We start from the raw sequence: 26,552 nt of genomic DNA, 5'->3' as shown, positions 1-26,552 counted from the left end.
TAAGAACTGAGAAAATAAATTTTAAGAAATATATGCTGTCATGTTTTATTGCTATAATAGTATTTCCATATCTAAGTTGGAGAGTCCTAAGGAATACTATAACTCTAGACTGCATAATCCTCCTAAAAAATTATTGGTTGCTGCATTGGTGTCTTTGGCAAAGTAGGATTTGGGGAAGAGTTTAATTTTACCAATCATACACTGTACATGGCGCCAGGGATACAGAGAGGAGAACTGCTTCTCCGCTGTCCCCTGGGGAAGCTGACAGGGCAGGAGAAGGCAGCCAGGTAATGACTGTAGTTTGTCCAGTCAAACCCCACACCCTCTAAGAGAGATGTGCAGGCATACTCTGAAGGCCAGTGGGGTCACCTGAGCCAGCCAAGAGCAAGGATGACTTCTCTCTTGGAAGATGAGTGGGAGTTGACCAAGAGAAGGTGAAAGAGGGTAGCCATCCAGGTAGACCCAAAAGCAGGAGAATGGGGTTCTCTGGGGAAATGGCAGGAGTTCTATATGCCTGAGTCCCAGGACGGGCTGGTCTGTGGGATGAGGGTGGTCAGGGCTCCAATCACCAAAAGCACCTCCTGTGTCACACTGAGAGGTTTGGACATCATTATAGAAGTAGTAAAAGAGAAGAAAGACTCAAATAGCCTGAGTCTCATTCCTGTACTTGGATGGAGAGCTATTTAATCTGAACAGCTCAATTTTAAAATATTATTTGTATGAGGCACACAGGCAGTGCTTAAAAGGTAATACCCCAAAAAAGTAAAGGAGAAAGGGAACGTGTATTTACTTTAAAAGTTCCTGTTGTTCTATCTCTATTCAAAAATGCCGTGGAATGCTTGGCTTCAAGGCTTGTTGAAGCAGTGAATTACTTCAGTACTGAAGCATCTTTGGGGATGAAATCTAAAGAATGGCTCTGTTTGTTGCTGTGACTCTGTGTAATCATCCCATCGGCCTTTCTGGTCTTCTTCAATCTGTATATGTCAGGAAAAGCCAGTCATTTATGTTGTAAAATTTTTTTGAAGTAGTGATGTTCTCTCTGCTGAACAGGTTTCAACCAATTCTTCTTTATCGTTTTCAAGACAGCATTGTCTCAAAATTGGCCTAAACACCAGAAGGATTCATTACTGATCAAGTAGCCAACAGAAGTGTGTCCAAACAAGAGCATACCATGTGGTGGGGATGAGATGGAGCAGAGCTCAGTGCAGGTTTTTTATTTGATTTTGTTCTAACAAGGTAGTCATATGGCACCTCTCACCAGGGAGATGCAATAATTTGATTCAAAAGAAACTCAGACATGAATCACAATAAAGAAGTAAACATGCTGAATTGAACAGAAAATGGCATGTTGTCAACAGAGAGTGGTGCAGGGACCTCTCCAGGAGAGGAGAAAGAGCAGAAAGGGCAAGTTTGTTTATGTTGCTGTGAGAGAAGAGCTGCCTGGTTCCTCTGACAAGCAAAGGGCAGTCTGTGCTAAGCCTCTGGGGGAAACCTTTGGGCTTCCCAGAAAAGTAGAAGAGAGAGCGCTTCACTCACGAGGGACAGACAGGTCAGACTCAGCCACCCTGCCCCACGCAGACTTCTGGGCCTTTCTCAGCTAGAGTTGAACAGGGACATTTGCCATGACTGCAGCTCTGCCCTGAACCCTCACACCCAGCCCTAGACAAGGGTGTGTTGCACCCCTTGTAAGTGGCTTGATACCATGTCAGGTCCAACGTTGTGGTGATCCTGTGCGAGTGGAGAGTGAGTTCCTCCCCTTTTGCAGTCCCCAAAGGACCTTGTTGATGGCTCGATTATTTTTTTTATGCCTCAATTTTTGAACTGATTCTAAGTCCCTTTGGGGATCCAAGCAGAAAGACAACCTTAAGTAGGAAAACAGCCAAATTATTCTGAAAGAATATGTTTTGCTATAACTGTAAAATTAAGATAAAGAAAGGATGTCAATTGAAGGCTACTTCCAGAGAGGATGTCCTGAAAAACACAGATGGTACTATTTTATTAGCTAATAGTGTCACTCTGGGGTGCAAAAAAATGATTTCCAATTACTAGAGCTGAAACGTATCAAAGGCTGAAGTAACTCTTTGCATCCTATTCTTCAAAAAAAAAAAGTGTGTGTACATGTATGTATCTAAATATATTAAGAAAAGCATTATCTTTATTCCACCTACTTTTTTTGTTTTTGTTTGTTTTGTTTTTGAGACAGTGTCTTGCTCTGTCACCCAGGCTGGAGTGCAGTTGCACAATCTCAGCTCACTGCAACCTCTACCTCTGGATTAAAGCGATACTCAAGCCTCAGCCTCCTGAAAGCTGGAACTACAGGCTTGCACGACCATGCCTGGCTAATTTTTGTATTTTTAGTAGAGATGGATTTTTGCCATGTTAGCCAGGCTGGTCTCAAACTCCTGACCTCAAGTAATCTGCCTGCCTCAGCCTCCCAAAATGCTAGGATTATAGGCATGAGCTGCTGTGCTCGGCCCCACCTACTTTTCTTATATTATGCCTCTCTCCTGGCCACAAACACTGGTAATTAATTTTATAGTTGAATGTGAAGATTGTTTTTTAGCTCAGTTTAAACTGGGGAATTGAAAACATTATGCCAGAATCTTCAAAATTAGGTACAGCCTATAAAGTTTTCTGAGGAACCTGGATTTTCTTTAAACATGTCTGTCTCCTTGTAGCTCCTTTTAGGTCTTTTTTAAACATATGAGTTGTATATCCCCCCACCTCTTATCCTTCCCCCATTTTCTAAGTAAAACAGCTGACTTTGTTAAATGCAAGCTCAGTGTTTTATTTGCTGCCTTTGTCTATATTTGACAAAGCTGTGGCAACTTAAGAAAAAATTATTATTAAAATGTCTCACCTGCACTCTAAAATCTTGCTTTTTTTTTTTTTTTTTTTTTTGTGACTTAGTCTCACTCTGTGGCCCACCCAGGCTGGAGTGCAGTGGTGCCATCTCAGTTCACTGCAACCTTCGCCTCCTGGGTTCAAGTGATTTTCCCAACCCAGCCTCCCAAGTAGCTGGAGCTACAGGCACACGCCACCACTCCTGGCTAATGTTGTATTTTTAGTAGAGTTTTTCACCATGTTGGCCAGGCTTGTCTCGAACTCCTGACCTCAGGTATCTGCCCATCTTGGCCTCCCAAAGTGTTGGGATTACAGGCGTGAGCCACCCTGTCTGGCCCCAGATCTCACTCTTATTTACTTGCCTCCTACCTCAGTGAAGCCAGCTGTTCTTGTCTGTTTAATGTGGCTACAACAGAATACCTGGGGCTCAGTCATTTGTAAAGAAAAAAGGTTCTGCAAGCTGGGAAGGAGAGAAGCATGGCACTGCCTTCTGGTGAGGGCCATGTGCTAAGTCAAAGGGGAAGTGGACACGTGCAGTGAGAGAGGACCAAACAGAAGGAGAATTGCTTTTTTCATTTTTTTTAAGAGGCACTCTGTTGCCCAGGCTGGAGTGTAGTGGTGTAATCATAGCTTACTACAGCCTTGACCTCCTCAGCTCAAGAAATCATCCCACTCAGCCTCCTGAGTAGCTGGGACTACAGGCACGCACCACCAAGCCCAGCTAACTTTTTAAATTTTTTGTAGAGACAGAGTCTCACTATGTTGCTGAGGCTCGTCTTGAACTCCTGGACTCAAGTGATCCTCCCACATCAGCCCCCCAAAGTACTGGAGCTACAGGCATGAACCACCTCCTGGAATTGCTCTGTAACAACCTACTCTTGTGGTAACTAAGCCAGTTTTGCCAGAGCATGACTCACTCGTTACCATGAGGATGGCACCAACCCATTCATGAGGGATCTACTCCCCTGATCCAAACACCTCCCACTAGGCCCCATCTCCCAACACTGCCACACCAGGGACCAGATTTCAACATGAGTTTTGATGGGGACAAGCAACCCATATTCAAACCATAGCACCAGCATATCCTACAAAACTACTCCCAGAAAGCCACCTGCTCTCTGCAGAGATCACAGTTCTGACTCTCTCCCTTCAGATGCCCTTCCATGGGAAAGGCCTTGAGCTGGGGAGGACAGGCCCTGGAATTTTGAGACCAGCCCAGCAGCAGGGCGCGGGAGGAAGGTGCCCTGGGCACCGCGTTGTTGGGAGTTGGTCGGCAGAGGGAGAATTGCACACACTTCTAGACGACTTTTCAGAATGGTGCACAGCAGCCCCTTCGCTGGCTTTTGCACAAAGAAGCAGGGGCAGGTGGAGTCAAAGGCGCTTTGTGTTACTCAGCTGACAGAACATTGCCTGTGCACAGCTGGTTCATAGATTCTGTGTGCAGTCCAGAGGGGGAGGCGCCCCTTCCCTCACCTCCAGCCCACACACTTTTCAGATGTGCTTTTCAGTTCCTGCTTCATATTTCGAGGGACCAGCTGAGTCAATCAATTGGCACAATCAGTGCAGGTTGTTTTCTGTCCCATAGGATACAAAACAAAACAAAACCATTGAAGGCTAAGGATGGGGAGCTGGGGGTGGGGAGGCACTGGCAGGCACTGTAAATGCATTAAGAATCACACAGCTGTGTCTCCAATGGCTGAAGCAGCCAAGTGATTTTTGACGTTCTTTTTTCCTTTAATTATTATGGTGCTGGTGAGCCAGGTCCATAAGAAAATGATAAACACTTCTCTCTGAAATTTTGAGATGGCTTCAAGCTATTTGGGCAAGTAAGGTGTATGTGTTTATGGGTACTTTCTTAGTGGGTGAAAGTTTCTGCATATTTTTAAATAATGCAATAGAGAGTTGGTTTTGACATGAATATTTGGTTTATTTTTTTTCTAAAGTACCAATAGAAAAGTGTGTTTTATGTGTTGCCTGCTTCACTCAGTCTGCCTGCTTTTGGGGCCTCTTTCACATCAGCTAATTTTTTATACAGTTTTCTTTTGCCCTTGCCTCTGATGACATCATATACAAGCTCTAAGACTTCAGAAAATTAGATTAAAAGTTGTTATTTCCTACAACTCTCCATGCTTCCGCTGATGATAATTCATGGCAGTTGATATTTTCCTATTTGTGTGAAGCACTTCTAGGTAACTGTCTGGTTTCCATTTTGAAGCTGGTTATTAGAATTTTCTTTATCTAACCTGAAAGAAGTTAAGCAATTTTCCCACTTGTTAACATGCTTTTAGTGTCAGATGCCATTAGCCACAAGTGCCTTCTTGGAGGACCTGGCCCAGAAAGGATAGTGAACATGCCCGTGTGCCAGCATCTGCGGACCTTATGTGTGTCTGGTACTGGTCCTGCTTTTGATTAGTTTGATGCTGTCACCACCCACTAACATGGTCAAACTAGATATTTCACGGTTGCCATTGCCCCTGCCGCTCCCTCATTTCCACACCAGCAGGCTCAAGTCCCAACTGCTCTCTCTCCTCCCCATTTTCAGTGGCTGCCCTCTCTCCCCTCCCCTAGGGCCTGCCCTGATCACTTGTCTGTGCCATCGGAAGAGTCCCCTGACTTGTCTTCCTACCTAGTCTTTCCCCTTCAAATCTGTTCCAGACTCTGCAACCAGTTTTCTTTGTAAGACATGGATGTTATCATGTTTGACTGATGCTGAAAACTATGCCACGGATTCTTTCCAAAAATAAGAACCTCAGCATAGCACATTCAGCCCTCTGTGTCAAGACCTCACTCTGTGTTTCAGACTTTCGTTGTAATGCAGGTGCTTCCCACCATGCAGGCTGTGCTCTGCTTCTGCTCAGGTACTAGCCACCTTGCCATCCTCCAGGCCTCCAGGGCTCAGGCTGCAGGTTGTGGCCTCTGCCTGGCCGTGACTTCAGCTCCTCCTTCACTTGCCAAATCCCTTTAGACACAGCTCAGATGTGACTGCCCCCCAAGCTGTCCCTGATCCCAACCAGAAACAACCATTCCCCCTATAGTCTCACAGCTCTGTGTTTGAATAATATGGTAGGCAATATATTAACTGATAATACAGTAGGCAATATATTAACTGATAATATAGTAGGCAATATATTAATTGATTTATTCAGTACGTATTTGACAAACAATACTGAATATGTGCTGAATTGATTTCTATGTAGTTACACCTTGTAATTCATATTTGATGAATTGATTTCTGCATATTTAAACACATACACCTGTTCCTGGGGAAATGACAGAGATGGATATAGAACTATTAAAAAATACAAGCTCAGGATGTTACAAATCATCATATAGGATCGGGTGGGCTAGGGGTATCCAGTCAGAAAAACTGTATGGACCAACTTGAACCTGATCAATACTGATCACCTAAAAATGGAAAGCATAGATATGTTCCATTTGGTCATTTTACTTATTGAAAGCCAACCTGTTTAAAAATTTGAGGATAGACTTTTTTTTTTCAAGGTGGAGTCTCACTCTGCTGCCCAGGCTGGAATGCAGTGGTACAGTCTGGGTTCACTGCAACCTCCATCTGCCGGGTTCAAGAGATTCTCCCACCTCAGCCTCCCGAGTAGCTGGGACTACAGGCATGCACCACCACACCCGGCTAATTTTTGTATTTTTAGTAGAGACAGGGTTTCACCATGTTGGCCAGGCTGGTCTCGAACTCCTGACCTCAAGTGATCCACCTGCCTAGGGCTCCCAAAGTGCTAGGATAACAGGTGTGAGCCACCACTCCCAGCTGAGGATGGACATTTTTAATACATGTTTGCTTTACATTTCTTATTTAACCTTGTGGCAGGAATGAAATATATTTGGTCTTTGTCCCTGGTTCCTGACACTGAGCTCTTAAAACCCTTGGGATTTCATGAGTGATAAGAGCATCTTTTACTAAAATCTAACTTTATGCTAATGTTGACTTAGAGTGGAGCCCTTAGCTAGCCTCAGGATGGGGTGGGTCTCCAGAAAAACCTAATGATTAGAGAGTTGGAACTTTTTCAGCCCCACACACCAACCTCCAGCGAAGAGGGGTAGAGGCAGCTAGAGATCACACTCTCTAAAAACTCGAACAAGCTGTGATGAGCTTCTGGGCTGCTGAATATATACATGGAGGTGCTGGGTGGTGGCACATCCACAGAGGGCATGGAAGCTTGGCGTCCTGGCCCCATACCCAGTCCTACGCACCTGTTCGTGTGGTTGCTTGCCTGTATCCTTTATAGTAAACCAGTAAATGTGTGTTCCCTGAGTTCTGTGAGCTGCTTTAGCGAATAAATTAAACCTAAGGAGGATGTCATGGGAACCTTGATTGATAGTATAGATGACAACCTACTACTGGGGACTGGCATCTGAAGCAGGGGGTTGCCATCTTGTGGGACTGAGGCCTCAGCCTATGGGATCTGACTCCAGGTAGAAAGTGTCAGAGTGGAAGCGAATGAGAGGACACGGAGTTGATGTCCACTGGAGAGTTGTTTGGTGTGGAAAAATCCTGCACATCTGATGACAGCAGTGTTCTGTGCTGGGCTGAATGTGTGAGAGGAGAAAAAGCACTTTGGCTTTTCCTATCTCTTACCAACCGCTAATAGAAGCAATGTAGGATTATTTACATGAGACTCTAGTGCATTTCATAACATGACTATTCCAACAAAGAAACTCTATATCATCATAGACAGTTTCACAGCTCATAAAGGCATTTCAGAGGCAAGTGAGGCTTTGAGGGGTGGACTTTCCGTAAGTCTTGCTTGGCTGCTAGAACTTTCATGATGTTGAGGGTACCTGCCCTTCTCTAACACCTACTATATCGGCACTGTACAAAGAACACACCAGGCCGGGCGTGGTGGCTCACTCCTGTAATCCCAGCACTTTGGGAGGCCGAGGCGGGCAGATCATGAGGTCAGGAGATCGAGACCATCCTGGCCAACACGGCGAAACGCTGTCTCTACTAAAATACAAAAAATTAGCTGGGCATGGTGGTGCGCACCTGTAGTCCCAGCTACTCGGGAGGCTGAGGCAGGGGAATCACTTGAACCCAGGAGGTGGAGGTTGCAGTGAGCAGAGATCCGAGATTGCACCACTGCACTCCTGCGTGGCGACAGAGCAAGACTCCATCTCAAAAAAAAAAAAAAAGAGTACACACCTACACACACAGCACACACAGAGATGTTTATTTCTAACCACAATGTTATTACATTACTATCAAACCCATTTTCCAGATGAGAAAATGAGTCAGAATTTAAGTAACTCGCCCCAGGCTGTCCTGTCTAGAGTTGCAGGCAGGCTGGAGCAACACAAAGCCTGTGTTCTTTCTACTGAAGCACATGACTTCTGTATGAAACTCCATGAAGACACAGACCTATGGAAATAACCTTGTGTTTTATTGATGTGACTTGTGATTTCAAGGCAGGAATGTTAGTTTTCCTCTCCGCTGTTGTGTTTGCTTTGAACAGCGATTTGTTCTTTGGCAGAGGACCCATCCAGCCTGGGGCCCCGTTGACAGCGCCAATTCTGGTGTGTTTCAGCAGCTCAGCAGCAGCAGATGCTGTCCATTAATCTCACTCAGGGTCTCAGCTCTGTGACATGAGGTCACTGCAACATTGCTCCTCCCTGCTCTAGTTTCTCATTGTCTGAGGAATGCAGGAAAATCATTCTGAAGATATCTGCCATCCTGGCTCATCTGACATGACCAGTTCTAGGCTAAAACCAAGCTACAGCTCTTGAGAGCCGTAGATTCCATGTGCTGCTCTGCTGGATTATTGCGTGGCTGCCAACCAACCCTGCAGCAGGAAGAAGGGAGAAGAGAAGAAGAAGACAAGTTTGTAAACCTGAGTTGGGCCTGAAAGCCCAAGGTTTTCTAAAAAATCTTCTCTGGAAGTTGATGAATCTTTTTTCAATAGAATGATACAAAATAACTGACAATCTTGTTAACCTCATGGCAGAGCCAAGATAACACCTTACGCTTTGATTAAATGATACAAAAAATAACCAGTTGAAAAGTCAATTTTTTTTCAAAGAACAGTGCTGTGTCATAGAAAGGACAGTGGATTAGGAATCAGAAGGCAAATGTGGGTCATGGTTCCTCTCTGTGAACTCTCTAACACTGGAGCATTGAGGAAACCACGGAACTTCCATGAAGCAACTTCCATCAGTTGTGACAGCAACTACTCACAAAATGTCTCTGATATTAGCAGTAGTACGGTCTCCTTAGAGATGCTGGATTTCCAGTTTGATGGGCGTATTCTCATGGATGGAATGTTTTTCAGTGGGCGACACTAACTGGCTGTTGGAGATCTGTGTGGGGACATGGCCATCACGTATGATCCACAGGCACTTCTCTGGTTCTCTGTGGCTGGTTCTGATTTTATTCCAAGTTTCTGAATGAGGTGGTTTCTATCCCGATGTGCCCTTCCTATCTTTTCTTCCTCTGTCTCCCCTCATTTCAGCCTCTTCCGAATCTCACTTCTAATCCACACCCCATCTCCAAAACACTGGGAAGTCTGCATTGAGATGATAAGGTCATAGTATTAGCACACTTTTGTATCAAGTTCTCACAGTGTCTGAAATGTGGTTATGATTCCATGATGTCTCTAATCCCTACTCACCCAGTTCTTAAGAATCATGGGCAACCCCGCTTGGGTCCCCTTCCACGCTGTGGAAGCTTTGTTCTTTTGCTCTTCACTATAAACCTTGCTACCGCTCAAAAAAAAAAAAAAAAAAAAGAATCATGAATGATAAGGAAATAATGTGGACTAAATGTTTTGAATTACTTAATGTTTGACATTTTACAGTGTATAAATTCGTATTATTGTCACATGTATCATTCAGAACACAGTAATATTGAATTAGAGCCCATGTTTTTGACCAGTCATGTCACGGAAAAGAAAGGGAATATGCTGACTTTTCCAATTTCTATTGTCTCTTCTGAAATAAAGTACTTTTATGTCCATGATTGAAATATAATCAAATTGGCTGGGCGCCATGGCTTATGCCTATAATCTCAGCACTTTGGGAGGCTGAGGTGGGCAGATCACAAGGTGAGGAGCTTGAGACCAGCCTGGCCAATATGGTGAAACCCCACCTCTACTAAAAATAGCAAAATAAGCCAGGTGTGGTGGCAGGTACCTGTAGTCCCAGCTACTTGGGAGGCTGAGGCAGGAGAATTGCTTGAACCCAGGAGGCGGAGGTTACAGTGAGCCGAGATCATACCACTGCACTCCAGCCTGGGCAACAGAGTGAAACTCTGTCTCAAAAAAAAAAAAAAAAAAAAAAAAAGAATTCACACATGTTATTCATTATGCTATAGAGTTTAAAAACTTCTTCACTCCCTTTATCTTCTATTATCGCCCTTTAGGGAGACATGGAAAACCTTTTATCTGTTTACTTCAGGGAAACTATATGAGATACTGAATAATTGTAATGTATTCAGTGTTAATTATAAATACGCAGCATATGTTTTTATATGTATTGTATTTATGTGCTTTAGGTAATTATGCATGTGAGTTCCTTGCCAATTTTATGGCCAAAATATTTTACTTGGCTGATTACTAAGTGTATTTTAAGCTTACTTCTTGAAACATGAAGAGAATATACTATAAATCCAATTAACATAATTTATCTGCCTAAAGAGAATGGTTGCTTTTATTTTTTTTCTCCATTTTAATGATGAAAAATAGTTGTAAGAGTATGGAGTATTTAATTTGTTTTTAAAGCTTTCCAGGCCCAATTTTGTTGTTTTCTTTTAAGAGAAAAATATAATTTTTAAAAGAAATTTGGAAATTTTAAAGAAAGCGTTAAAAAAATCACCTATAACTCACTATCAATTTTCAATAATTTTCTGCCTAATATTTTAAGGCATTACAATCTTAACACAAAGAGTTTCATATCTTATTTTTACACTTAATATTATATCCCAAATGTTTCCTTTATCTTTGCTATGAACACTGCTATAAATAACTCTTAAGATTTACCTCCATTGCTTTCTAAAGATGTATTTCAAGAGATGAAATTACTAGTTCAAAGTATATAAAATGCTTAAGATTCATTACATACTCCTGTTTTGACAACCTGTTTTCATGAAGGTTGCATCAGCTCACATTCGCATCAGCACTCTGTAAGAATGGTTACTTCAATTCCTCACTAAAATGGCTATTAAACTTTTAAAAGATCTTTGCCAATTTGATGAGTGAAAAAAGATTATTTCCTTATTGTTCCATTTGAAGCTATACATGTCTTCATATGTTTAATGACCATGTGAAAATTTTCTTTTGTGAATTGTTCGTATCCTTTGCATCTTTATCCACTAGAGTATTATTATTTGTCTCCTACTAATGTGTCTAAGCTCTTTTATTGCCTACCTTTCCTTTCTTCTGTAGAAACATGTTGTTAATTCTCAGTATTTGTGTTTCCATAATTTTAGAATCACCAAGGCCATGGGAAACATGGACAATTCAGTCAGCTTTAGGAAAAACTCTGTATAGTTTTGTTTGAAATTGCATGGGATGCATTTATAAATCTTGGGAGAATTGTCTTCTTGGCAGTATTGGCTGTTCCTATCCATTAATATGGTTTATGCCTCCATTTGTTTGGGTCTTCTTTAATGCTTTTCAATAAAGCTTCAAAATCTTCTTTATAAATCCTATACATCTTTTGGTTTGATAAGATTAAAGTATGCCAACTAATTGGATAACCTAGAAGAACTGGGTAAATTCCTAGAAACGTACAACTTATTCATGAAGAAATAGAAAATTCAAATATAGCAATAACAAGGAGATTCAATCACTAATCAAAAATCTCCCACAAAGAAAAGTTCATGTCCAGATGGCTTTACTGGTGAATTCTACCAAACATTTAAAGAAGAATTAAGGCTAGTATTTCTCAAATGCTTCCAAAAAAGTTGAAGATGAGAAAACAGTTCCAAACTCATTTTACAAGGCTGATATTACCCTGATCCAAAGCCAGATAAGGACCCTATGAGAAAAAAGGATTAACCAATATCCCCAGTGAATGTAGATCCAAAAATTACCCACAAAACACTAGCAAGCCAAATTCAACAGCACATTAAAAGGATCATACACCATAATCAAATGGGATTTATCCCTGGGGTGCAAGGATGGTTCAACATATGCAAATCAATAAATATGATACCCCACATTAAGAGAATGAAGCATATAAATTATATGATCACCTCGATATATGTAGAAAAGGCATTTCTCAAAATTCAAAGTCCTTTCATGATAAAAACTCTCAACAAATTGCGTATAGAAGGAATATACCTCAGCGTATATGAAAGGCCATATATAAAGTTTCCAGCTAACATACTCAACAAAGAAAAGCTGAAAGCTTTTCTTCTAACAAGACAAAGGTGCCCACTCTCACCAGTTCTGTTCAACATAGTACTAGAAATCCAAGCCAGAGCAATTAGGCAAGAACAAGACATTAAAGGCATCCAAATTGGAAAGGAAGAAGCAAAATTGTCTCTGTTTATATGTAACATGATCTTATATATAGAAATACCTCAGAGACTCCACCAGGAACTGTTATAACTAATAAATTAATCAGTAAAACAAAATAAACATACAAAAATCAGTTTTACTTCTATACACAAACTATTTGAAAATGAAGAGGAAAAATCATATTTATAATAGCATCAAAAAGAATAAAAATACTCAGAATAAATTTAACCATGGAGGTGAAAGATCTATACACTGGAAACTAGAAAACATTTATAAAAGAAATTGAAGATACAAATAAGTGGAAAGATATCCCATGTTCATGGATTGGAAGGCTTAATATTGTTAAAATGCACATATTACCCAAACTGACCAATAAATTCAGTGCAATCTCCATTGAAATTCCAATGGCATTTTTTAACAAATAGGAAAAAAAATTCTAAAATTTGTATGGAACTACAAAGGACCCCAAATAGCCAAAGCAATCTTAAGAAAGAATAAAACTATAGGCATTAGACTCCCTGATTTCAAACTTTATTGCAAGCTACAGTAATCAAATTGTATGATCCTAGCATAAAAACAGACACAGAGACCAATGGAACAGAATTAGGAGCCCAGAAATAAACTCATGCATATATGATCAACTAGTATTTTACAAGAGTGCCAAGAATACACGATGGGGAAAGGATAATCTCTTCAATAAATGGTGTTGGGGAAACTAGATATGCACATGCAAAAGAATGAAATTGGATTGCTCTCTTATACTCACAAAACTTAACTTGAAATTCTTCAAAGACTTAAACATGAGACCCGAAACAGTAAAACTCTTAGAAGAAAACCTAGGGAAATACCCCCTGACATTGGTCTTGGCAATGTTTTTTTCTTTGTTTGTTTGTTTTCTTAGGACCCACTACAAAGCAGTCAATGACATTTTCGATATGAAACAAAGACACAAGCAACAAAACCAAAAGTAGCAAGTAGGTTTATATCAAAGTACAAAACTTCTGCACAGGAAAGGAAACAATCAACAAAGAGAAAAAGCAACCTACAGAATGAGAGCATATATTTGAAGACCGTATATCTGATAAGAGGGTTAATATCCAAGATATATAAGAAATTCATACAACTCAATAGCAAAAAAAAAAATCCTTAAAAATGAGCAAATAACCTGATACATTTTTCCAAGGAAGATATACAAATCGTCAATAGGTATAATAAAAGGTGATTAACATCACTAATCATCAAGGAAATGCAAATCAAAACCACAATGAGATACCACCTCACACCTTTCAGAATGACAAATCAACCTAAGTGTTGGCAAGGATGTGGAGGAAAAGGAACTCTTGTGCATTGTTGGTGAGAATGTAATTTTTTACCACCATTATGGAAAACAGTATGGAGATTCCACAAAAGGTTAAAAATAGAAGCACCTTAAAGAGACATCTGGACTCCAATGCTCATTACAGCATTATTCACAATAACCAAGACATGGAAACAACCTAAATGTTTATCAATAGATGAATGGATGAAGAAATTATGGTGCATATATGCAATGGAATATTATTCAGCCACAAAAAAAGAAGTCTACCCTGCCATTTGCAACAACATAAATGAACCTTGAGGACGTTATGCAAAATGAAATAAGTCAGAGAAAGATAAACACTGTATGGTTTTACTTACATGTGGAATCTAAAAAAGTCATAGAAACAGAGTAGAACGATGATTGCCAAGGGGTGGGGGTTAGAGGAAATGGAGATGTTGGTCAAAAGGTACAAACTTTAGTTATTAGATGAAGAAGTTCCGGGAAACTAATGTACAGCATGGTACAGCATGGTGACTATAGTTAATTATACTGTATTACATACTTGAAATTTGCTGAGACTTAAGTAGATCTTAAATGTTCTCACCACACACACAAAAGTAACTAAATTAGGTTATAAGATGTGTTAACTAACTTGACTGTGGTAATCATTTCACAATATATATGTTACATGAAATGTTTTAAAAACTTAGGTTGACAAGTACCCTTAATAGATTGTCAGTTACGATTAGGTTAAGGAAATTCCCTTTAATTCCTGGTTTATTTATATTATTTACCATGGATAGATACTGGATTTGATAGGATACTTTTTAGCATTTTTTGAGATACAAAATAATTATTTGATTTCTCTTCTTTGGTATGTTAACATAGAAAGTTAATATAACATATATGTAATTTATATAATTAATATTATTATTGTATACCAAAAAGCCAACCCTTCATCCTTGGGATAAACCTAACTTGGTCATGATATATATTAAACATTGCTGAGTGCTGTTAACTGATCATTTTTCATTCATGTTCATAAGCGAGTCTAATCTGTTAATTATCCTTATTATATTTTCATATTGTGATTTTAGAATTAAAATAATATCTGCTTTTTAAAATGAATGGAATCACATTCTGTATTTTTTTATTCTCTTAAAATTATTTTTCCCTTAAGTGTTTAAAAGTCACCTGTAAAACTGGCTAGATCTGGCAATTTCCTCATGCTAAAATTTTAGATTACTAATTTTTTTCAGTAGTTAATAGGACTGTTACAGATTTCTCATTTTTCTTGAGTTAATTTTGATAGTTAATATTTTCATATGAATTTCTACATTTTATCTTTTTTATTTAGAGGCATACATTTCTTAATATATTCTTATCTTTTTAATTTGTTTCTACTCATGTTTCTTTATCCCTTTTTCATAATTATATAGTTTATTTATGCCTTCTTTTTTCCTCTAGCATTCCTGCCAGACGTTTTTCAGTTTTATTAATCTTTTCAAAGAAATAACTTTTGTCGGCTGAGCGCAGTGGCTCACGCCTGTAATCCCAGCGCTCTGGGAGGCCGAGGCAGGCGGATCACCTGAGGTCAGGAGATTGAGACCATCCTGGTTAACATGGTGAAACCCCATCTCTACTAAAAATACAAAAAATTAGCTGGGCGTGGTGGTGGGGCGCCTGTAATCCCAGCTACTCGGGAGAGGAGAATCGCTTGAACCTGGGAGGTGGAGGTTGCAGTGAGCCAAGATTGTGCCACTGCACTCCAAGCCTGGGTGACACAGCAAGACTCTGCCTCAATAAAAAAAAAAAAAAAAAGAAAGAAAAAGAAATAACTTTTGTCTTTGTTGATCTTTAATATTACATTTTTTAAAATTTCTTTTATTACTGTTCTTTATTAATTTCCTTCTACTTTGAGTTTATTCTTTTCTTATTTTTAAATGAGGTGCTAAACACATTAACTTGCCCTCTTTTTTTCAAATATAAACATTGATTTGAGAGTATTGATTTTTCCTCTAAGTATTGATTTTCCTCTAAGTAACACTTGCCCTGCATCCAGTAAGTTTGACAGTATTTCTATTATCATTGACTATTAAATATTTTTAGTTTTTAATATGAATTATTTGACCCATGAATTATTTAGAAGCATGTGAGTTTATGAGTGTATATTTTAGTTCTCAGTGCATGGAAGATTTTTATCTTTTTATTAATGGTTTCCAAGTTGATTGCATTATATACAATCATAGAACATTCATTGCAATTTGTGAACATTAGTTAGAGCCTTATACATAATGTTTTCTTAAATATTTTATGTATTCTTAAAAACAATGTTGAGCACAGTGTTTTATATATTTTTTAGATCAAGCTTTTGTTCACATTTTCTGTATACTTAATTTTTGTCTATTTAATCTATCAGTTACTGAAAGAAGTGTGTTGAAAGAGGTAATATATTTTGGAGCTAAGTTATAAGGAAAATACAAGTTTAGAATTGCTATCTTTTAAAGTGAATTTAACATTTTATCATTAAGCACTGATAGAATTATCTTTAGTAATGTTTTTCTTTACAGTTTATTTTGTCTAATTTCAATATAACTTTGCCAGTTTCCTTCTAATTAGTATTTTTTATAGAATATATTTTCAACCCCTCTATTTTAGTGGTGTCTGATAAATAACATATAGCTAGATTTTAGTATTTCAATCAAGTCTCACAGCTTTTACCTTTAAATTCTACCATGTTACCACTTGGTACATTTTTAGTTTATTGTGGTTCATGATAGATTTGAATGCATTTCTATCACCTTATTTTGTGAGAGATGTTTCTTCCATTTGTTCTTAGGCTCCTCCCCCACCCTACCTTTTCTTCCCTATATAGGAAGTTCATGTAAAATGGAGTGAATATCTGTAATTTACTTTGATTCTATAGATCTCTCTAGTCTTGATCTTTATGTGAGCCCCTGACTGCCGGCTCATTTTCCCTCTATGAATTGCAGTGGTTCTGAAAGATGGGATTATATGTTCCATACCCTCTGCTCAGTTACCTCTCCTTTGCTACTGCCCTGGGCTCATCATTCATCTTCTCTTTTGTCACTGACCCAAAGCCTAGACTTCAGCCAGGTCCATGCATCTTCCTCCACAGCTCCTGTTCCTTCTTGTTTTCATTGCATTGCTGAACCTTCAGAGCTTTGTCTAAAAGCTCTAATTTTTAAACAAGATCCTCCCAGTAAAAGCATATTCTCAGGCATCAGAGGTTGTGGGGATTCGGCAGTATGGTAGGAATCATTGGTATATATGGGTCTTTTATAAGTTATATTTGCAATTCAAGACTGACAGCATTTAGAAACAATACGACTTGTCCTGTAAGTCTGATGAGCAGAAAGGAGGAGAAAATGGAGCTCGCCAAACAATTCAGAACTGACGGAAAAGCAGTTTGCTCAAAAGCCCCATATGGTTTGCCCATTTTCCTCTGCCCTTTGGAAATTCCTCTAAACATTAGTTCTGACTGTCAGCATGAGGTCCAGTAACATTTTTTTTTCAATCCCCCAGCTCCTTTGCAATGGGGAGGCAACTGTCCTACTCCAGTGTGTTTGAAACCATTGTCACTGTACTCAGGAGCACCAGGTAGCACTAGTACTTCTCCCAATAGATGGAGCATTAAGCTCACCAGTGTTGCTCACTGTCATGCTGTTTCATGCTTTGTTGGTGGGGACTAAATCTTGTATGGAGTTTTCAGCGGTTTATGCTTTCTTTAGGGTCTTGATATCCAATTTCCATGTTGGACTTCTTGTTTATAGTTTGGCACAGAGCTCATTAATGTTGACCCCTTAACCATTTTAAAGAACCTCAAATACGCTGCAGAACGTGGAATTTGATCTATTTTTCACTAAATAAAATTTTTAAATTTATGTGTTTGAGTACTAGCTATGACTACTGCATTGGTCAGATAATTTTAATGCTTTTTAAAAAATCTGCCAATATTTGACATCAGTGTTCCCATAAAATAAATAAATGATTCTTCATAATTGCTTTTCCAATGCTTTTCCCATGTGACTCTTTTCAATAGTTTTCACTCCAAAATTGTGTGAGTAGTGGCTGTCATGATTCTTCTGAACTGGCAATTATGTCAGAACCATTTAATCAGTGCCTGAGCTGTGCTGGCATTGCTCTTGGAAGGCCATTTTTCAGAATGACATCCACCTAAGCATTTGTTAAATTATTAGACCTATAAACTCTTCCCATGAGAACTCTCAGAAATACTGTTAGATATGCAGAGCCTTAGGGACACAGCCCTTTGCACCACCGTAAGTACCAGAACTCTGTTAAGCAAAGTTCAAAACTTTGAGCCAGAGTGGATAAGAGTCACAGCTCTCTGTCCTCAGGAAACATCCCTCCAATGTCCTTGTCAAGAGCTTGCATACATAGTTAATCAAGGAAGAACTCACTGGGATTTTGAGTGACATCAGACACCATTCCAGCATTGCATGTTGAAGGATTACTAGCAGGGTTTCCCCTTAATTTACGAGACATATGTGATTATCCTTCAGCCTGCAGTCACTGTAGGAAACATGTTTCTTCTGCAACCTGCAACTGGTAGATGCCGTAAGAAAATGCATAAAAAATTAGTGCTAGATTTTGAAATCGTTATTAAAAGGATCATAAAAATCAAAGCATCCCTGTCTCAGTTCTGTCCATTTGATTTATAAGGAGGCTAAAAATGGAAATGTAGGTTTCAATGGGACCAGGTGTGGTAGCTCATACCTGTAATCTTAGCACTTTGGGAGGCCAAGGCCGGGGAATCACTTGGGCCCAAGAGTTTGAGACTAACCTGGGCAACATAGTGAGACCCCGTCTCCAAAAAAAAAAAAAAATTTAAAAATTAGCTGGGCATGGTAGTGTGCACCTGTGGTTCCAGCTACTCGGAGGCTGAGGTGGGAGGATCACTGGAGCCCAGTAGGTTGAGGCTGCAGTAAGCTATGATTGTACCACTACCCTCCAGCCTGGGCAATAGAGTAAGATTCTGTAAAAAAAAGAAAAGAAAAGAAAAGACTTCAATAGTTCCAGGAAACTCTGTTGTGTTTAGAGCTTTATAGGTAGGTAAAGAGATTTTTCTGCTGTTTGAGGCATGAATGCGGTCAGAAAGTCTTAAAATCTCAAGCCTTTTCCTGGCAATTTTCTTGTGCTGCCTGACATAGGGCACACTCTGCTATAGGAAACTGCGGTTTGCTTTTCCCTTCTGCTGAACCTCTCAAAACCTCTAACTCCTCGAGAAAAGGGATTCGTGTCTGTTTCATAGGACTGTTGTGAGAATGACATTTTGTGTATGCATCAAGATATCAACAGATATTTTCACTGTGTTCTAGAACTGGGTCCCTTCATTCTTGGATCACTGCCAGTGTCTCTGATCGATTCAGTCATTATACCACCGGACTTTGCTTTCCTGAGTCACATTGAAACATTATTCACTTCCGTGTGCTTAGAAACTCACAGTACTTAAAGCCCTGAGTGTTTATGACCCCTCATTAGTGAGCTCCATCCTACCTCTCTTGTATCTCCTTGTTCTGTGGTAAAGACCTCTCGCTTGGGTCATGTCCACATTTTCCCTCAATTCCACGCCACTGTCTTTGTTGCGGGCATCACTTGCCTCTGCTTGGAGCCCACTTTTGTTCTCTACCTTTCCAAGTCCTTTAGGTTGGTTCCACTAGGACCAGCTCAACTCCTGCCTCCTCCTTCTCTAAACTTTCACAGCATGTTGGAGTCCCTGCAGTTTAATTTAGACTCTATTTACTACCTCTCTATCCTGTTTACTGCCTATTTCATGAGTGTTACAACTGGACTCATCTTCTCTAAGTAGGAGGCCTTCAGTTCTTTGATGTGGTCTCCACACTGCCCATTTTGGACAAGCTGCTCTTTACAGGATTGTCATATGATAGGTCAACGCAGACCAGTAATGCTTAAGTTTAACAACTGATCATAATTTCTTGGTTTTGAAAATGTTTGGTACCAGGTAGTGGACTTCCTCGTGCTGGTGGGAAGAGAAATCAATATTTTTATCCTAACAGCAGTTGATGTTATTGACCATCAACTGTGGGCTGGGCACTGAGCTAACCAGTTCCATGTGTGATCTCATTTAAGCATCAGCACAGCCCTCCTCCCAGCAGACATGAGGAAACTAATGATTAGAGAGCTCCATCTCATATCCGTGTCACCACGCTCATGAGAGGTACTGCAATCTGAACCACAGGACAGCTGACTCTGGGGCTCATGCCGTTTTACAACAAAAAAATACAATCTCCATCCTCATCTTCCCTATGCTTTGGGTCTGTGAGACCTGTGAGACTTTGGGTCTGTGAGACCTGAAGGGTTGGAGGACAGGTTGGAGCAGGTCTTCTATGTACATCAGATACCAGAATGCAACCTGACAACTTTCTCCTAATTGTGAATGACAGAAAAAAAGGATGATTTGTAGAGATTTGCCAAAACTGTAATTTTTTTTTTTTTTTTGAGACAGTCTCACTCTGTTGCCCAGGCTGGAGTTCAGTGACGCAGAGTTTCACTGCAACCTCCCCTGCCTGGGTTCAATTGATTCTCCTGCCTCAGCCCCCTGAGTAGCTGGGACTACAGGCACCTACCACCATGCCTGGCTAATTTTTCTATTTTTAGTAGAGATGGGGTTTTACCATGTTGGCAAGGCTGGTCTCGAACTCCTGGCCTCAAGTGAGCCACCCATCTTGGCCTCCCAAAGTGCTCCTAAACTGTAATCTTTTTTATTTTTATTTTTTCCCAATATAGAAACAGTAGAAATGTTGGAAATTGAGGTTATTGATGGTGCAACTATATGATGTTGATGTTAGGATTTTCATCATGTAAAGTGGCTTAGTTTTATTTGTGTTGTTTGTATAACTTTGACTAGTTGAAGTCAGACTTACCTAGTGTTGAAAGTGAGACTTGAGCACAAATTTGCTTGAGTTAGCACTGGAGAGGCACTGCAGGAGGCAGCCAAAGGACAGCAAAGTGTATTTTTCTTTTGTGTGTAAATGTTGTAATACTGTTTTGCAATAAGTGAAATATGTGTGATCACATAAAGGAGCAGTGGAGAAGAGATACTGAAATTCTTTGTCAATGGTTGATATATAGAAATAGACATACTTCCAAAAGTTAATATTACAGTTATATAAACTTCTATAATCTAACTGATTAGAAATCTTACAGAGTAGAAATGAAGCTTGAAAATGAGCAAGATTTTTCTAAAGCTTGTTTTCTGTGCCTGTGTGTTTCTGTGTGTTTCACATTCTCATGGCATGGTCAACTGGAAGGTATTCCATTGGTTATCATAGCTATGCTACTAGGAGAGCTATACTTTAAAAATATTTTCTGTTAACTAACACAGTGAGGTGCCTTTGAAGACTTGAGATAGCCATGATTTAAATGGAAAAGCCAATATGTTGTGTGTATCTGTAAGTACGCATGAGTAGGGAGAGAAGTGGGCTAGAAGAAAAAAAATTAACTATGGAAAAACATAAGCATATCCACAAAGTAGGATTTTGGTTTCTCAATCTATAATATTATTTCATTTCCAGATTGTGAACAGGTGGCACACACTGTTTCTTTAGCTCTTTTGTGGCCAACCACACATAGCTATTTCTCCATACCTACTCATATATCACCTAAGAAACTACCTAAATTGATCTCAAATGGATCTAATGAGAAAGACATGCCTGGCATCTTTGTAAAAATAGTATCTATACGGCGGGCAAAGTTGCTTTAAAGTGTTTATTTGGCGAGCAATGCGAAGTATTAAAGCATCTGTTGTCTCTGCAGCTGAACTTTTCTAATATTTTTACAACAGCTAATTTAACCTGAGTGCACAATTCCAAAGAAGGAAGTTGTAGGATAAAAAGGTAGAGCTGAAATGTACATAAATCTTTAGTGTCCTTGTAGATCTGATACACTGCCATACTTTCCTAAGCTTATGCAAAATAGAAAGTGAAGAGGCATTTTGCAGAAAACTAAATTATACATGAAGTCATTAAACCTCACCCTTCACTTCTGATTGAGGGATTGCTGCAGTCGTCAGTGAAAGCAGAGGCAAAATGAAAAAATAAATAAATGAAAGACCTGATCACATTATACATTTCAGTGGAAATGTAATTGCTTAGAAGTTCGTTTGAAGTTCTTGGGTATGTGCAAAATTGCATGTAGCTGCTGAAAATAAGAAAGGGGTCATGGCACAGAGCATCCTTGTGAACCCAGAATCTATCTCTCACATGTGTGGGGTACAGAGGGCAAGAGGGAGGGTCGCCTTGGATGCTGTGCTACAAGTCTGCATATCCCAATCAGCCCCAAACTCTCCTGTTCATTGAAATGTTTACTTGTTGTCTTGACTTGTTTTTCCACCCAGAGATGTATTTATGCACATAACACACACTGTTTACTTCTTTTTCCAAAGGAGTTTTGTAACTGCCTCTTTGAAAGCATGTCTCAAGAGGGGGAGGGATAGCATTAGGAGATATACCTAATGTAAATGACGGGTTAATGGGTGCAGCACACCAACATGGCACATGTATACATATGTAACAAAGCTGCACGTTGCACACATGTACCCTAGAACTTAAAGTATAATACAAATATATATATATATATATATATAAAAACAAAAAAAACTCTTCAGGAAGGTTGTGAGATCCCCTTATTTGAAGATCATATATCCTCAAAAATGTTCTCATCCATCAAGGATGGTCTAAATATGAGCATTGTGAAAGAATAATGATGTAATAATGACCTCTATCAAGGTCGTCTTCAATGGTGAGGAACGTGAAATGGAAAAGGCATGAAACGGCATCTGTGCAAGACTTCATAGCTCTCAAGCCTGATGTAGCAGGGCTGGAGAAAGAAGGAAAGGCCTTTTCAGACCCTTAATTAAAGGGACTTTTGCTGGCTCTTTGCAGATTGCTGCTGGCGCCCCATATAGTTCTTAATTAATTCCACCTGTGTCATTACAAAGTAAGCCCTACTGAAGAGTGGGTTAACAGCCGGAGTAAGCTCCCTGGACTGCATTTTCTTTCACTTGACACTGTGTCTTGAAGGCTCCAGCAGTGGGGTGGAGCTGCCTCTAGGAGCAAGCCTGTTTTAATCAGCATATCACAGGTCCGTAGTCGTGAGACAGAACGTCTCCCTGCTCACATGAAACGTGGCTTGACTAAGAACTCAGTGATAACGACACCTCTAAAAAGAAATAAAACATTGAATGTTCACTATGGAGAGGATGCTCAGAGAAGCAGAGATTGTCTGTGTGTATCCAGCACTGACTCTCAGCCTGCCGAGGGAGAGCCATGCCTGCAGAGTTTGCAGTCTCCTGGCCCTAAGATGACATCCCCAGAAAGCTTTCTGCTTCGTTTACTCCAACCCAGTGCTCACCACACAGCCTCAGCTGAGGGGTCTGGCTTTCTAGATAGTGCCACTGGCTAGGGCACAGCAGGCACAACAGACACTTGGAAAGAAAATCTCCCCATTTTAAATTCATATGTTGGCATTCAGGGTTACACATCAGAGTCGCTTCCATTTAATGTGTGTGCAGCCATGACTGGAAGTGATGCATCTCTAAGAGTGGGAAGTGTACGCATCTGCTAGGGCTGCTAGACTGGGTGGCTCACACAACAGAAGGTTACTGTCTCACAGTCTGGAGGCCGGAAATTCAAGATCAAGGTGCCGGCATGGTTGGCGTCCTCTCCTCACATGTTGGCTTGCAGGTGGTCAGCTCTGCACGCATGCCCCAGGGTCTCTGTGTGCCCTACTCACCTTTTCTAAAAAGGACACCAGTCATATTGGATTAGGATCCACCCATATCACCTTAGTTTAACTTAATTACTTCTTTGAAGGCCCCATCTCCAAATATAGTCACATTCTGAGGTACAGGAGCTTAGGACTTCAACATATTGATATGAATTTGTTGTCGGTGGGGGGCTCACAATTCAGCCTGTAACACTAAGAAATCATATTCTTTGTTCAGGAATGCTGAGAGTTCTTGCAATTTGAGACCCGACCAAGGTTGGGCTGGGCAAGGCATCAGCCTCATTGGTGGGTCCCCTGTGAATCACCACCTGAGCTGCCCAAAATGGTTGCTCCAAGGCACATGTGGCTATTTAAATATAAATAATTTACATTAAATGTTAAAATTCAGTTCCTTGGTCATCCCAGCCTCGTTGCAAGTGCTCAATAGCCACAAGTAGCCCTAACAGCCATCATATCAGGCAGTGCAGACTAGAATGTTTCTGCCAATGTAGAACTGCCCTTACGTTCTTGTTCTGGAGGGACCACGCACAATGGCTGTGCAGTGATTAAAAGAATCCTGCAACCAGCACCCTGCACCTGCCTGCTTTGTGCCCAGCTCTGTGCCTGTGGAAGTTAAAAATGGGGATGCAGGCCCCCTCTTCAGGCAACACGGTCTAATTGTGCCAGTAAAAATAACATTAAATCTCACATATTAGAGATGTGAAGAAAACTTAAATGGCACATATTAATACCCATGATAGACTTTTGAAGGATAAAAGACCAATCAAAACTAAAGTAGAAAATACATGGAAAAGATAGATTTGAGCTGAGTTATAATGGTTACACCAGCTTTGCAAAGGAAGTGAAGGAAGGGCCCCCTGCTCAATGAACATCATATCTCACAGCAACTGGAACGCAGCGGGCGTAGAAGCCAGATGTCGTCATGCTCTTTATCTGAGACACACAATGACACCGTGCTGCATTCTCTCCTTTTCACGTTTTAGTGTCTCTTGCTTCTTCTCAGCCTTTGCTGTGCATTTATCGCTACATCCTTGGGTTCTTGGACATCCTGGCAGATCCACTGGGATCTCCTTCACTGTACTCTCTTCCTCTGGAAGTGTTTTGTTCCTGGTCTCTCCTCCTCCACCTACAGCAGGATGCTTGTTGCAGGGATTATCTTAGGGACTCCAAAATCACTTGAGCATGGCCCTTCTACAGCAACAAAAATCTGTGCCATGCAGTAGGATGGCCACTGCTGCTTGTGGTTCTGAGCTCTCTCTAAGTGGCTGTGATGATGGAGGAATACAGCAGGAGTGCTTGACTGCACCATAAACTAAGAACCCACAGCTTCTTTTGCCTCAACTCTTTCAGCAACCCTGACCTTTCTCTAGTGGATGCAGGAAAGTTTCAATAACCCTAAGAAATGAGTGTCACCTCCCTGTTCGTTCAGTTAGAGGTAGAAGTGGATTGAGGTCCACAGACGCATTGGAAGAAGGCATCTCCTAACATATCCAGTATTGATAACAACTCTGAGATCACAGATTCAATGTTGATTATTCCATATTAGCTATTATTTAGTTTAGTAATTTAATTATCAGACATTACAGGTATTTGCAATATTTCATATCAAGTTTAAGTTATTTTTTCAGGACCCAAGGCTTGGTGGAGAATTCTTAGCCATTACACCAAAAGCATTCTCCATTAAAGAAGAAAATCAAGAAATTAGACTTCATTAAAATTTAAAACTCTTGCTGTGTAAGAGGATGAAAAGACAAGCTGAAGACTGGGGGAAAATATTTACAAACTACATATCAAAGGATTCATATCTAAAAAATATAAAGAATTCTAAAAATTTAGTTTAAAAAATCCAATTAGAAAATGGGCAAAGACATGAAAGACACTTCACCAAAGAGAATGTAAAGATGACAAATAAACACATGAAAAGAAGTCAACACGACCAGATTATAGGAACATGAAAATTATGACCATGATGAGGTACATCATATTAGAGCAGCCAAAATAAAAAGCAGAGACAATACCAAATGCTGGTGAGAATGGAGAGAAACTGTATTTCTTGTAAACTGCTGCTGGAGTGTGAACTGGTACAGCCACTCTGGAAAACCTTTAAGCAGTTCTTAAAAAACTAAAACAGATGCCAGGCGTAGTGGCTTACACCTGTAATTCCAGCACTTTGGAAGGCTGAGGTGGGTGGATCACCTGAGGCCAGGAGTTCGAGACCAGCCTGGCCAACATGGTGAAACCCTGTCTCTACTAAAAACACAAAAATTAGCTGGGTGTGGTGGTGGCCGCCTGTAATCCCAGCTACTAGGGAGGCTGAGGCGGGAGAAACGCTTGAACCCTAGAGGTGGAGGTTGCAGTGAGCCAAGATCGCACCATTGCACTCCAGCCTGGGTGACAAGAGCTAAACCCTGTCGCAAAAAGCAACAACAACAACAACAACAGATTTACTACATGACCCAGCAATAGCACTGCTGGGCATTTATCACAGAGAAGCAAAAATTTATATCCCCACAAAACCCTGTAAATAAATATCCATAACAGCTTTATTTGTGATCACCAAAAACTGGAAACAGTCAAATTGCTCTTCCCTAAGGGAATAACTAGACAAACTCTAGTACATCCATATACCATGGAATATTACTGAGCTGCAAAAAGGAATGAACTAATGATATAGACAACAACTTGGATGGATCTCAAGAGCATTGTGCTCAGGAAAAAGAAGCCAGTACTTGATGATTCCATTTGTAGAATCTTCTTGAAACGTTACCGAAATTATAGAGATGAACAGTAGACTAGTGGATTCCAGGAATTAGGGGATATTCAGTGCCTATTCAGAGATTCCACAAGGAAGTTTTTTTGTGGTGACAGGATATTTCTTTATTTGATTGGAGATCTACACTTAAAACGATATGGCATGGAACTATACACACACACTGTACCAGCTTCAGTTTCCTGAGGTACAGTTATGTGAGGTGTAATCATTGGGGAAAACTGAGGAATAAATGGAAGCTCTCCATACCATCCTTGCAACTTCCTGTGAATCTAGAATTATTTCAAAATAAAAAGCTTTTTAAAATTATTTATTAGTATAATTTAAAATTTATGTCAAAGTTATTGATTACCAACATAATGATTCT

At 40.1% G+C, this 26,552-nt stretch overlaps 1 protein-coding gene across 17 annotated transcripts in view; it reads left to right on the top strand.

Annotated features, from left to right (window-relative positions):
- Positions 1–26,552, top strand: part of PTPRM (protein tyrosine phosphatase receptor type M) — an 826,718-nt gene that overhangs the window by 676,568 nt on the left and 123,598 nt on the right. The window lies entirely within an intron of this gene.

The sequence above is a fragment of the Gorilla gorilla genome, chromosome 17 (genome assembly GCF_029281585.2).
Source record: "Gorilla gorilla gorilla isolate KB3781 chromosome 17, NHGRI_mGorGor1-v2.1_pri, whole genome shotgun sequence".
NCBI lineage: Eukaryota > Metazoa > Chordata > Mammalia > Primates > Hominidae > Gorilla > Gorilla gorilla.
This window is presented reverse-complemented; position numbering and strand designations above follow the sequence as displayed.